General features: G+C 39.3%; 1 long non-coding RNA gene across 1 annotated transcript; it reads right to left on the bottom strand.

Annotated features, from left to right (window-relative positions):
• Positions 1–10,040: 10,040 nt before the first annotated feature.
• Positions 10,041–11,309, bottom strand: LOC126204395 (uncharacterized). Its single transcript, XR_007540493.1, has 4 exons — positions 11,129–11,309; positions 10,527–10,843; positions 10,258–10,443; positions 10,041–10,149 (listed from the first exon to the last, which is right to left on the bottom strand). It is a non-coding gene; the product is annotated as an uncharacterized LOC126204395 (long non-coding RNA).
• Between the last annotated feature and the right edge of the window lie 1,416 nt (positions 11,310–12,725).

Genomic DNA, 12,725 nt, shown 5'->3' on the forward strand with positions numbered 1-12,725 from the left:
ACATTCCTACATGAACGATTATCTTTCAAGCGTGGATTCCACGCATGCTTCAGTTCCAGACTCATAAGGTAAGCATTTTATTTTCATGTTGGCTGTGCGTGCTCGCACAGCCAGCCTCTTCGTTTGTATCTTTAATATTCATTTGTCTGCAAGCGCTGCCAACGGTAGGCTATCCGTAGACGCGAAGTATAACTGCACAAATAGTCACAGGTAATGAAGGCAGCACTGCAGGAAGCACCTAACTTTGCCTTCCTCTCGCCCCTCACCGCCCCAGCCACTCCTAAACCTATCGTTCCCCACAAACACCGCGCGATTCGTCGACAGGCAGTAGAGGGAGGACTGAAGTGATTGGAGAATGAGTGACGTAGCACCGATGTAGTGGGAGAGGGAGAGTGGAAGGGAGTGAGTGAACTAGAAAAAAGTGTGGAGTGTGCTATCTGTGAAGAAGAGTTTGAAGTACCAGTTCATTGAAACTGAGTGGTTAGTTCACACTTGAACAACTCATTCACGAGCTCCCCATCACTATGCCACTCGCATATGGAGCATGGGAAGAATAACTACCCAAATGCCTATGCACGCATTGTAATTTTGTCTTAGCAGACGCTACAGGAGCAAGCTATAGGAATAATCCTAGATTCCTTACTTTGTACAGGTCTTTGAGATACACTCATGTCCAGAAAAAAACGTAAAACCTTGAACGACTAGAAATTTACAGGATATATACATTAGCATGTTCCGCTGAAATGATTTGCGTTTCAGTCACCTCAGTTCAGCATGTGTCCTGTTGCCTAGTAGGCACAGTGTCCACTATGAGACCTGATAAGTTGTTCCATGTATGATGGAATCGACACGTATGAGGTGCGAATGGCGTTATGTGTTACAGCCACCCATTCTGCATTCACCTGCTTCCAAAGTACATCCAAGACCACCTACAATACGTGGTGGTCTTGGTTCATCGGTGATGGCTGGCATTGAGTCAGGTCACAGCACTGCACCTGTCCTTTCACCATATCCCACATATTTTCGATTGGTGACATGTCTGGTGATCTCAAGGGGGCAGCGCAAAAGGCTAACATCCTGTGACACCAATAAGAAACATGTTCATACAGCAACATGTAGTCGTGCATTGCCTTGCTGAAAAATGGCATCTAGGGTATTGAGCAGAAAGAATATGGCTATGGGCCACAAGATGTCATTCATGTAGGTCACACTGGTCACTGTGTCCTGGAAATGCGCCAACTGTGATCTGTGATTGTAGTCAATAGCACTCCTCACCATAGGGCCTTGAGATGGTGCTGTATGTCTTATGCAAATGCAGTCACTGTGGGGCAAGTCTCAATGTCTGTGGCGAACCAAAATGCGGCCGACATTTTCAAACAGACAGAGCCTGGATTCGCCTGAAAACACTCTCTGATGCCATTCCTGTCCCTAGTGATGTTGCGTACACCATTGCCGTCGAAGATGTTTCTGCATATTCATCGAAGGTATGGTATGCGGACAAGTGGACAATATGCATGTAACCCATGCTATAATGAAAGGTGACAGATTGTTGCCACTGATAGTGTGCGATGTGTTCCACTGTTTCGCTAGAGTCGAGGAGGATGCAGATCTGTTCTGCATTGCCATTCGAATCAGGTGTCGATCTTCTTGGGGAGACACCTGTTGCAATGTCTAAACACTTCATCCCAGATGAGCAGCAATTTCCCAGATGGATTCATCACCTTCTCTCATGCCAATAATGCTCCCACTTTCAAACTCACTGATTTGACGATACAGTTCACGCATACGATTGCGACGCTTCCTACACATCTGCTCAAGTCACACTGATCCATTACCTTTGATTTACAGCAACAAGAAGAGCAGCGATGTCGATGTTGACATTGAAAGCGAGGCCCAACTTGTTTCATTTGCTAATCTTTCTGCAGAACATACTAATGAACATGTCTTGGAAATATGAACGTCCTCTCTCTAATCATTCAAGGTGTTCTGTTTCGTGCAACAGTTATCTGTCTTCAAGTGCCTGCCAGTTCAGCTTTTTTATTAGATTTGTGGCGTTCACTGCCCTTTATTGTAATCACTCAGTATCCCCTGTTAGTCAGTTTTGGTATCGATGCCAAACATTTGATCAGTGTTCTTGGGTAGGTCACACTAGTGACAGATGAGAAGTCTCCTTCTTAGACTGGTTGCATTTACCCAATATCCCCCCAATGAACTGATGTCTCCCATCTCCATTGCATATGACTGAACCTATGTAATCACTCGATTTCATATGCCCACAAATTATGTATTAGATGTCTGATTCCAATTGTGACTCGTTGATATAGTCATTTGTTTGGCTATCGCAAACAAAATAAAGCAGAACTATCTCAATACGCAGCTACTTTGAAGGGTCCCATACATCACATCAGTCTGTTACATGTGGCATCGCTGCAGTCGGTCGCTCACCTCAACCGTGCCACTACGACCATAGCCAACTTCACACACACACACACACACACACACACACACACACACACACACACAAAAGATGGAGTCATGACAAGTGGCAACTGGCAACGCCACGAAAACAGCCTACTACCAAAGTAGTACCATATCCAGTGAAATACGAACGGTGATCGTTTTGACTGCAATTGTTGCAAGATAATAGTTTTCAGTGGTGTGTCGTGCTGTTTGTGGCGAAATAACGATTTAATAAACTTTTGGAAATGTTCTCTCGCTGTATGTTTTAGAGTTTTCTGTGCATTGAAGTTGTTTAGTAAATTTCGTGCTTTAGTTGTCAGCTGACATTTATTATTGTTTCTAGTGAAACATTTCAGTAAAATTTTCATTCAGTGTTTTAACTTCGTTGAGTGTTCCAGTAACCACTTGATTTTTTTAAGTTTTGTTGGTATTGGTATTAGTGGTGGTGTTGTAGTATTCATACAAGTAGTTGCTTTCTTAGTAGACAGAGAATTACGAGACCGATATTGTTACTTCTATAAATAGTTCCACTGGTGTAACTGATCTTATGTAATGTAGACGTATAGTCCTTTTCAGTAACTGTAAACTTTTACCATGAGTGAGAAGTGTGGGCTTTGTGATAGGTTTGTGAGTAGTGGGTTACAGTGTGGGCTTTAATCAAAGTATTTTTATTAGGGGGAATGCAGTGGGGAAGCCAGTGGGCATTCTAGCAAGATCCACTCCTGGGAATGCAGAATCTGTAGTAGAAATAAGAATAAGAGGAACAGGAGCGTAAGATCTCTGCTCTTCAGGTGCAGTTACAACATGCAAAGGAGGAACTAGGTGAGCTGAGGAGGATGAGGGGTGGTGGGGAATGGGAACTGGTAGCTGGCAAGAGGGCAGATAGGAGGAGGTATTTGGACAGTTACACTTTGCGTATATGCAATAGATTTGATCAACTGTCAGAGTTGACTGGAGAGGAGCCTCTTGTAGCTGTAGATGAAGGGAACATGCAGCAGTCCCCAGCAGTTATGTGGCGTAGGTCAGTTACAAAGTCTAACAGAAAGAACAAGTTTCTGCTGCAAGGCAGTCCGCACGGTAAAGGTGTGTGCCAGCAGTTACAGGAAGTGTTGGGGAGTGAGGACCAGATCACCAGCATTGTGAAGCCTAGTGCAGGGTTCGCTCAGGTGACTGAAAGAATAAGGGAGTTATGTAGGAATTTTACGAAGGAGAATCAGGTAGTGACAGTGGGTGGAGGAGGGAACAGTCCTGATGTTGTTGTTGTTGTGGTCTTCAGTCCTGAGACTGGTTTGATGCAGCTCTCCATGCTACTATATCCTGTGCAAGCTTCTTCATCTCCCAGTTCCTACAGCAACCTACATCCTTCTGAATCTGCGTAGTGTATTCATCTCTTGGTCTCCCTCTACGATTTTTCCCCTCCACACTGCCCTCCAATATTAAACTGGTGATCCCTTGATGCCTCAGAACATGTCCTACCAACCGATCCATTCTTCTAGTCAAGTTGTGCCACAAACTTCTCTTCTCCCCAATCCTATTCAACACTTCCTCATTAGTTATGTGATCTGCCCATCTAACCTTCAGCATTCTTCTGTAGCACCACATATCGAAAGATTCTATTCTCTTCTTGTCCAAAATATTTATCGTCCATGTTTCACTTCCATAAATGGCTACACTCCATACAAATACTTTCAGAAACGACTTCCTGACACTTAAATCTATACTCAATGTTAATAAATTTCTCTTCTGCAGAAATGCTTTCCTTGTAATTGCCAGTTTACATTTTATATCCTCTGTACTTCGACCATCATCAGCTATTTTGCTCCCCAAATAGCAAAACTCCATTTACTACTTTAAGTGTCTCATTTACTAATCTAATTCCCTCAGCATCACTTGACTTAATTCGACTACATTCCATTATCCTCGTTTTGCTTTTGTTGATGTTCATCTTATATCCTCCTTTCAAGACACTGTCCATTCCATTCAACTGCTCTTCCAAGTCCTTTGCTGTCTCTGACAGAATTACAATGTCATCGGCGAACCTCAAAGTATTATTTCTTCTCCATGGATTTTAATACCTGCTCCGAATTTTTCTTTTGTTTCCTTTAGTGCTTGCTCAATATACAGATTGAATAACATCGGGGAGAGGCTACAACCCTGTCTCACTCCCTTTCCAACCACTGCTTCCCTTTCATGTCCCTCGACTCTTATAACTGCCATCTGGTTGTAAGGCGTATGCTTCGCCGGCGATGGGCGAGGCATGACAGAATCTCTGACCAGAGAGTAGTTTATTGTTAGTTGTCGCTTGTCGCGAGTCTGCGCTTGACTGCGCGAGTGGACAGTGCTAGTCTGCGCGAGACGACAGTAGTAGTCAGTCGGATACAGTAGTAGTCGGTCAGCTTTAGTAGCGTGTGGACAGTAGTAGTCTGCAGGAGTCGGCATGCGTCGGCTGTGTGCTCTGGTCGCGACTCTGGTCAGGACTCTGGAGGATGAGTATTGTTGTAGAAAGTAAAGAAGCAGCCTTGCGCATAATTAATAATGTACGTTAATTGTAATTTAATTTGTTCAAAAAAAATGCCCCAATAATAATTTTTATAATATAAAGTAACTCTTTTAAAGAAAAGCATTCATTTCAATTTCCAATGCATTATCATTGCTTCCAAGAATCAAAAAAAATATACGCCAGCATTGCACGAAGCTGTGTCGAAGAATGTATAATTAAGAGCAGATACAATTGCAGTTTTAATGAGGTAAGAATTTTTAATTCTTTCAGAATACAGGGCCGAAGGTCAGCGCTGCTGTCCTTATAAAATTTACCAGATATTATTATTTCTGTTGGGAGGTTACATTTCGTTCATGGTTCATTATTTAATTGATATTATTGTGTGGTTTATGGTCAATTATCATTCCTTAATTTCTGCAGGGAGGTTACACTTGGCTCCATTTCCATTTTCATTCACCAACATTTTTGCGGAGAGGTTACACTTGCCGACATCCGGCCAGGATCGTATATCTTTGTGAATCTTCTGATAGGTAGTCATATATCTGCTCTTATTTACTTAAATGTAATTAGCATTTGGCGCAACACATTTACTAATTTGTCACTCTTTCTTCCACAGATCATCGGCAATTTGTTGCTCTTTGTTATAATTGTGTTTGTTGCATTTTTGCATTGTGTTTGTTTCATTTGTGAATAATTTTGATATTTTGATTTGTAAAAAAATGCCGCGAAAAACTGTTAACAGTACATCGCGATGTACAATGAGTGAAAGAGCCGACTCAAATAACTTGACCGTTAGTACTTGCGACACTCAGTGTCTTAATGACAGTCCTCTATTTACAGACAATCAGAGTGTGCGGATTATTAATAATGATTTTGATCATAATGATGAACAAATAAATTCAATTGTGTCCTCTGTTATTTTAACGACAATTGATGACGCGGGACATTCTGTTGCAATGAGCGCTGCCCAGCTTGACACACCCGGTTTGCAGGATTTACGTGACGAACAGACAATTTTTTCTAATGAAAATGAACAGTGTAATCAGAGTATGACAGATTTATTTAATTCCGGTGTAGTGACTAACAGTGCACATCTGATTAGCAAACATTTTCAAGAATCACAGAATAACCAAATGGTTACAGAAAACATGACAATTGCAGGTACACCATCAAACAGCACAGAGAATAGAGTAGGTAATATTGGCTTGGATCAAATTATGGCAATATTGCTACAATATAGTGGAAATTTCAAACAACTTAATGAAACCAATGAAAATGTCAAACAAATTAATGAAAAACAAGACAACCTTAATGAAAATTTCAAACAACTTAGTGAACAGAACAAACAACTCAATGAAAAATTAGACAACAATTCCAAACAGTTGAATGAAAAATTAGACAACAATTCCAAACAGCTTAGTGAACAGATTACAGCCATTGCCGCGCAATGTCATGATACTAAAGAACAATTACGTGAGGAAATTAAGGCTTGTGCTAGGAAAAGTAGTGAAGAAATTGAATCTGTTGCGCAAGAATTAAGGGATATGCAAACAGCTGCAACAGAATCACTTAGAGACGAAATTAGTGCAGTCGCTAAACAATGCTCTGAAAACACAACACAGTTACGCGAGGAGTTTAAATTAATGACAGTAGAACTTTCGCGCACGCTGGGTGCAGAAGTAGACGCGAAATTCTACCAACAGAACAGTCAAATTGACGAACGTTTTAATCATCACCTACAAAACAGTGAAACGCGTTTCCGTAAATTTATACAGGAAGAGAATAAAGTAAAACGACAAGTTATGGAAACAATTACCGCACAAAGACAGGAAGATAAACGTAAATTGTTTACGAAAGCAAAAACATATGTAGACAACAATATTGCTACAGTATCGGACGAAATTAACACTATCAAACAGTTGAACACCGAATTGCGTGATGAAATTTCCGATCAAAAACAGACACATCCACAGTAGATTTTCAGACAGTGACCGACAGACTTGAACATTTAGAACTAATTCAGGATCCCGATGTCATCAAAGCTGACGTTAAAAAATTGAATGAAACCACACGTAAAATACAAAAACAGATTAATGCTTGTGACACTAAAAACGATGATCAGGTAAAAATACTGACTGAAAATTATGATGAATTGGCCAGTCGTATTGATGTTATTGAAAGTAATAATGACAGCAAATCAGACGATACTTCACCGATTTCGTTTAATCAAACACCTGAATTCCAAAATTTACAGCAGACAATCAGTGAGATAGATTTGTCTAATAATACATTACGTAGAAAACTGTCAACTTTACAGCAAGAAGTGACAGAGATGAAAAATGTTTCAGTTAATAACACGTCACAGCATACGGCACATTCCGAACATTTCTCACACTCACACAGCCAGTATAATTTGGGTAATTTACAGAGAGTACGTGATTTAGATTCCGAACAGTCATAGGCAAATAGATTCTCATACAATCCTGAACCTGTTCAGACATACAGAGGCGATAATTTTGATTACAAACATTTTCTATCAGTGAGAAAATTTAAAGTATTTAAAAATGACAGAACACAGATTCACCCATTGGATTGGATACAACAATTTAGGTTTGCTTTTCCACCAGCTGCCCCGTAACACATAAACTTGAATTTATTTGCAGTTTTTTGGAAGGCGAACCGGCAACTCGTATGAGACCGATCGCAGGATAATGCTACTCGGTAGAAGAATTTCAGAATGCTTTTCTGTCAGCGTATTGGTCGAAGACGACACACCGCGGAATTAAGGATCAATTAATTAGTTTACCGAATTATGAGAACTCAAATTTTCCCAGTGTAACGCAATTTTTTGAGCACGTGGTCCAACAAAACCAGTACTTAAGTGAACCATACAGTGAATCTGCACTTATTCAATTATGTATTTCTAAATTACCACGATCATTAAGAGTGTCACTTTTAACGGGTCAACAGAAAGAAAATATTTCGGCATTCAGAGATCTGTTACAGCTTTTGGAAGTGCAGCAATCGGATTATTCCTTTATAAACAAAAATTTTTCATATAATAACCAAGGTCAACAAACATACAGCAATTATGATCAGCCACGTAATTTCAATAGCAAAGGTAATAGACGCTTTAGGAACGACAACCAGCAGAACTTTAATAACAGACAAAATTTTAATTATCAGTATCGTCAAAATTATCAGCAAGAGGAACCACATTTTGGTAACAATAGACATTTTTCCCAACAACAGCAACAAAACCAACCGGTTAGCATACCTAACCAACAATGTAATGTACAAGGTCAACCAGGCTTTAATGTTTCGCCGCGTACGCGTATAGCGTCAGCTCCAACAAAGAGTAACACACAGCAACAAGGAAATCAGTATGTACAGAAAACACACTATTTCAATTCGTATCGCAATGCACCGTATAGAAATGATTATCACGACAGACGTAAAAATAATGAGCACAATTTTCAGCGTACATTTGAAGGGGTCGGAGAGATATAGTCATAAGCCACATTGAACTAGTTTTGAGATACAGCGAGTTTAAAGTTCCACGGAGGTCTCAAAATGTTTAATACAAAATAGAAACCTAATTTCTACTGCAAACACTTGCTTAATACTTGCGAAGCATGTTGTTAAATAGTCAACTCTTTGCGTGCTATACAATATTATTTTTAGAATGATTCTAATTAAGATTTAGTCAGCGGTGGCTTATGACTATATCTCCCAAAAAATTGTTTAAAACATAAAGTATGAATTTTAAGGGTCTATTTTAACCACTCTTACACAGCAAACAGAATATATAATTTTTACACATTAATATATACATATCAGGTACCTGAGATTTATAAATTACTTTTTCATTGATACAGTTACATCAAGGAAGTTCCTCTATCTCATCATTGTACACGTTATTTCAAGTACATGACCGAAAGAAACATTGATTTGCTGCAGGTATGTATGGCATAAGAGACAGTACATCATAAATTTTTTCTGGTTAATTGGTAGTGGCTTTCTGTACTTTATTGGCAGCTGATATGGATTTGGTTCAACTCGCCATCCTTTCTTTTTGACATGAAAGCTCCTATGTCTGAATAAGAGTGCTTTACACTTAGCTTGAAGGGATCTTCAGACTCAAACATAAATTGAGTGGCTTCACGGAAATGGTGGGGACCTCCAGACGTGGATTCTGTACGTTTTGAGATCAATGTCTTCAGGGTTTCCAAACTTCTGAAGTCTTCTCTTTCCATTTTAGTTACAATGAAATGTTTTGGACTCACAGATTTTATTACTTCTGCCCATTCATCTGGAGTGTACACTATTGTCCGTCTGTTTCTTGTACACCGTTCAATGCGACCAAAATCACGATCGCAAGGTAGCATGGTGTGACCTACCACAGGGAAGTAATACTGGACAGAATCAAATCTTTTGGTAGCAACAAGGGACCTTTCCAAAGCAATAATAGTCCAATTGTTCGCCTCACCCTTGCAGTTGTCTGTGATTATGTGGAGATGTTTTGTCTGAGGATTAGTTATCTCCAAGTACTTCAATAAGCAGCTCCCAACCTCATCTGAGCCCCATCCTCCTTCTTTCTCGCTCCACAGAAACATAACCTTTCTTTGATCCACAGTCGTGGATACCATAGTTGTATGTCCATATTTTCCTCTTGTAAAATGCTGGGCTAACTGTTAGTTCAGGCGTGGGGAACGTTTGCTGCAAGTCCATTGCTATCACATGATGCTCTTTCGAATTTTCTTTAGCCAGAGCAGTTAAAGACGCAATCATATTTTGTCCTCTGTCAGCCTTTTTGAGATGCAGTTCATATTGTTGTTTCTTTTCTGTGACTTCTTCTGCGCATAATTCTGGGTTATCTATTACAATTAGAAATCCATCACATTTTGAACAGGTGTCACTTTTTGGTAGTTTGAAGCCAATGTTAAATTCAGATACGAAAATTTCTCCGAATTTACTTTCAAACACTGCAGGAACCTGCTTTTCCTTCCAGTATTCTGAGTATTTATCTCGAAATAAGGAAGCAATTGTGAGATCACCATCCAAATACACTGTATTCAGGTTCTGTTGCCTACTGTAATGACCGTTATATTTCGGTATGGCGTTGAGAAATTCTGTAACACTTCGTACAGCTTTGTCTTGAAATTTATGTGGGTAGTTTCCACGTTTTCCTGAAAGAAAAAAAAAAGATGAGCTTATATCCGCTTCCTAATAGAAATATTTGTATAGTACTCAGTTTGAGTACATCCGTAACTTATAGCACAGAGTAACATACAAACCTCTTCCATCTTCTTTTGGCACTTCAAATCCCTGCTTCATTTGAAGTTGCAAATTCCTCACTCTTCGTGCCATGAACCCTTAGGAAAGCTTCCCTGCAGATCATGACTTCTATTCCGCATATCCTCACATTATAAGAAAATGTAATATCCCTGGATGATATTTTCTTGGAAGTCTTTTTTGGATAGCTTTGAAAGAAATAATGACAAATATAAAAAATGGAATAAATATACAAAATATTAAACCTTGTGTATTTAAATAGTGAACAAACCTCCGCTTTTTCGGTTCCATTTTCATACAACTCATCAGCTAAGTATTCTGGGCATTAAAGTTATATATGTCCGAAAATGAATGAAAAATGTTTTCTTCCTCTCCAAGCAGTTTTGTGAAGCATTTATTTAAACAAGTACAGGGACTTCCTATAGTAGCAGCCTGAACAGTCTTGTTGGTTTTTAAAGACTTATACTGCTGATCAGCATTTTGTCGACGTTTTGCTTTATTTTTCTTCCACTGATCAATATTTCGTTTTATTTTCCGTGAAGGCTTTGGTTTTTCGGGTGATTCTTCATTTATTCTACTTATTTCAAGCTATAATATGAAGAGCAAAATAGTCTAAGAATTTGCGTGAGATACAGTCATAAGCCACACAAAACATTAAATTTCGCTAAAATCACATTAATGAGAAAATATTTTTATACATCTTTTGCCTTTGAAACTACATTATTGCACCATTAAGCAGTAATATAAATGTGCCCATCAAGTTTCATCATTAACACACAGGATGGCTGTCAAATGCGTTGGCAATGTTGAGAGAAACAAAGTCACAAGCCACAGGAAATTAATCAGCAGAAATAAAGCGTTTTATATACTTACCGAAACATCATCTGAGCTGGAACTGCTGGTCGATGGATGACAAGATTCATCACTGTCAGGATCCAAAGGGTAAAGCTCTTCACTTCCACTACTGTCTGTGTCAAATATGCGTTGAAGACCCGAAGACGCTTCAGACGTTACTGACCGACCTGCCATTTTGCCGTGGCTTGTGACTATGTATCTTCTGAAACTACCACCAGATGGCACAGCATAGAACTGCACTTCGTCATAGCTTGCCATCTGTTGCAGTAACACGGAACTTTTTGAACACATTGTGAAGAAGACATTTTTAAGAATGCCGCAACATGAAAAACTCAATTTCGTGAAAGTTGTGGCTTATGACTATATCTCTCCGAGCCCTTCATTTAATAACAGTCGGTCTTATCAGCAGCAAGAACATCAGCAACAACAAATTATCATGAATGAACCAGACAGTAGGTATCATCCAGAACGTAAGACGTCAGGAAGAAATAACAGAACAGTACAAATAGTGGAAATGCCACAGCATCTTCCCGAAAATAATAACACGTCAGACAGAATTTGACCAGATACAGTACAGGTTACATATTCCAGTAACGCAAGCAATACTTTTGACACGCAGAATCTTGTTCATGAGAATGTTATTTGAAACATGCTTTGTTGAATGCACCACTTTTATCGCACCCAGATCTTACGAGAAATTTTTCTATTGCCACTGACAGTTCTAACACCGTTTTAGGCGTACATATTTTTCAGGAAATTGAAGAAGATGGTTGTACAGGAATTAAAAACATCGCTTTTGCAAGTCGCATTCTGTCACCTGCTGAAAGAAATTATTCTGTTACAGAACTTGAAACATTATGTGTTGTATGGACTTTTACCAGATTTAGGCATTTTCTTTATGGAAGACATACGACTGTTTACACAGACCACAGAGCGATACAATTTTTACTTTCGGCTAAATTTACACACGACAGATTAAGTAGATGGAAACTTTATTTGCAGGAATTTAATTTTACAATTGTTCACATTCCTGGTACACAAAATATTGTAGCAGATGCACTATCCCGTTCTCTCAGCAACAGTCAGCAAGACATCGCAACCAACTTCTGCGTAGCAAATTTCAGCGTCATGTACATTCAACAAGTTGCATTTGAAAATTTCATTTCGTCGTCATTACAAGGCATAGCACAAGAGCAGAGTAAAGACAACGTATGGAAAGAAATTAAACACCTTTGGCAAGATGGGAATAATGTTACCATTAGAAATCATTACACTGTATGCAATGACATTCTGTTTCGCCGGTCTCATCCTGACAGCAACAACTGGTTATTATGCATTCCTGACGAGCTTGTTAAGAAATTAATCTGGTATACTCATTTAAGTTACGCACATTACGGAACTAGAAAATGTTTTCTTATACTGAGACAGAACTGTTATTTTACCAACATGGAGAAACGTATTCGACGAGTTTTAGCGTCATGTAAAATCTGCCAGAAAGATAAATCAGATACGACTTCACATATTCCTCCATTACATCCCATTGTACCTGTTAAATTCACACACATGGCCGCTGTAGACATTTTTGGTCCGATTCCCAGAACTAATAGAGGTTTTT

The sequence above is a fragment of the Schistocerca nitens genome, chromosome 9 (assembly GCF_023898315.1).
Source record: "Schistocerca nitens isolate TAMUIC-IGC-003100 chromosome 9, iqSchNite1.1, whole genome shotgun sequence".
NCBI lineage: Eukaryota > Metazoa > Arthropoda > Insecta > Orthoptera > Acrididae > Schistocerca > Schistocerca nitens.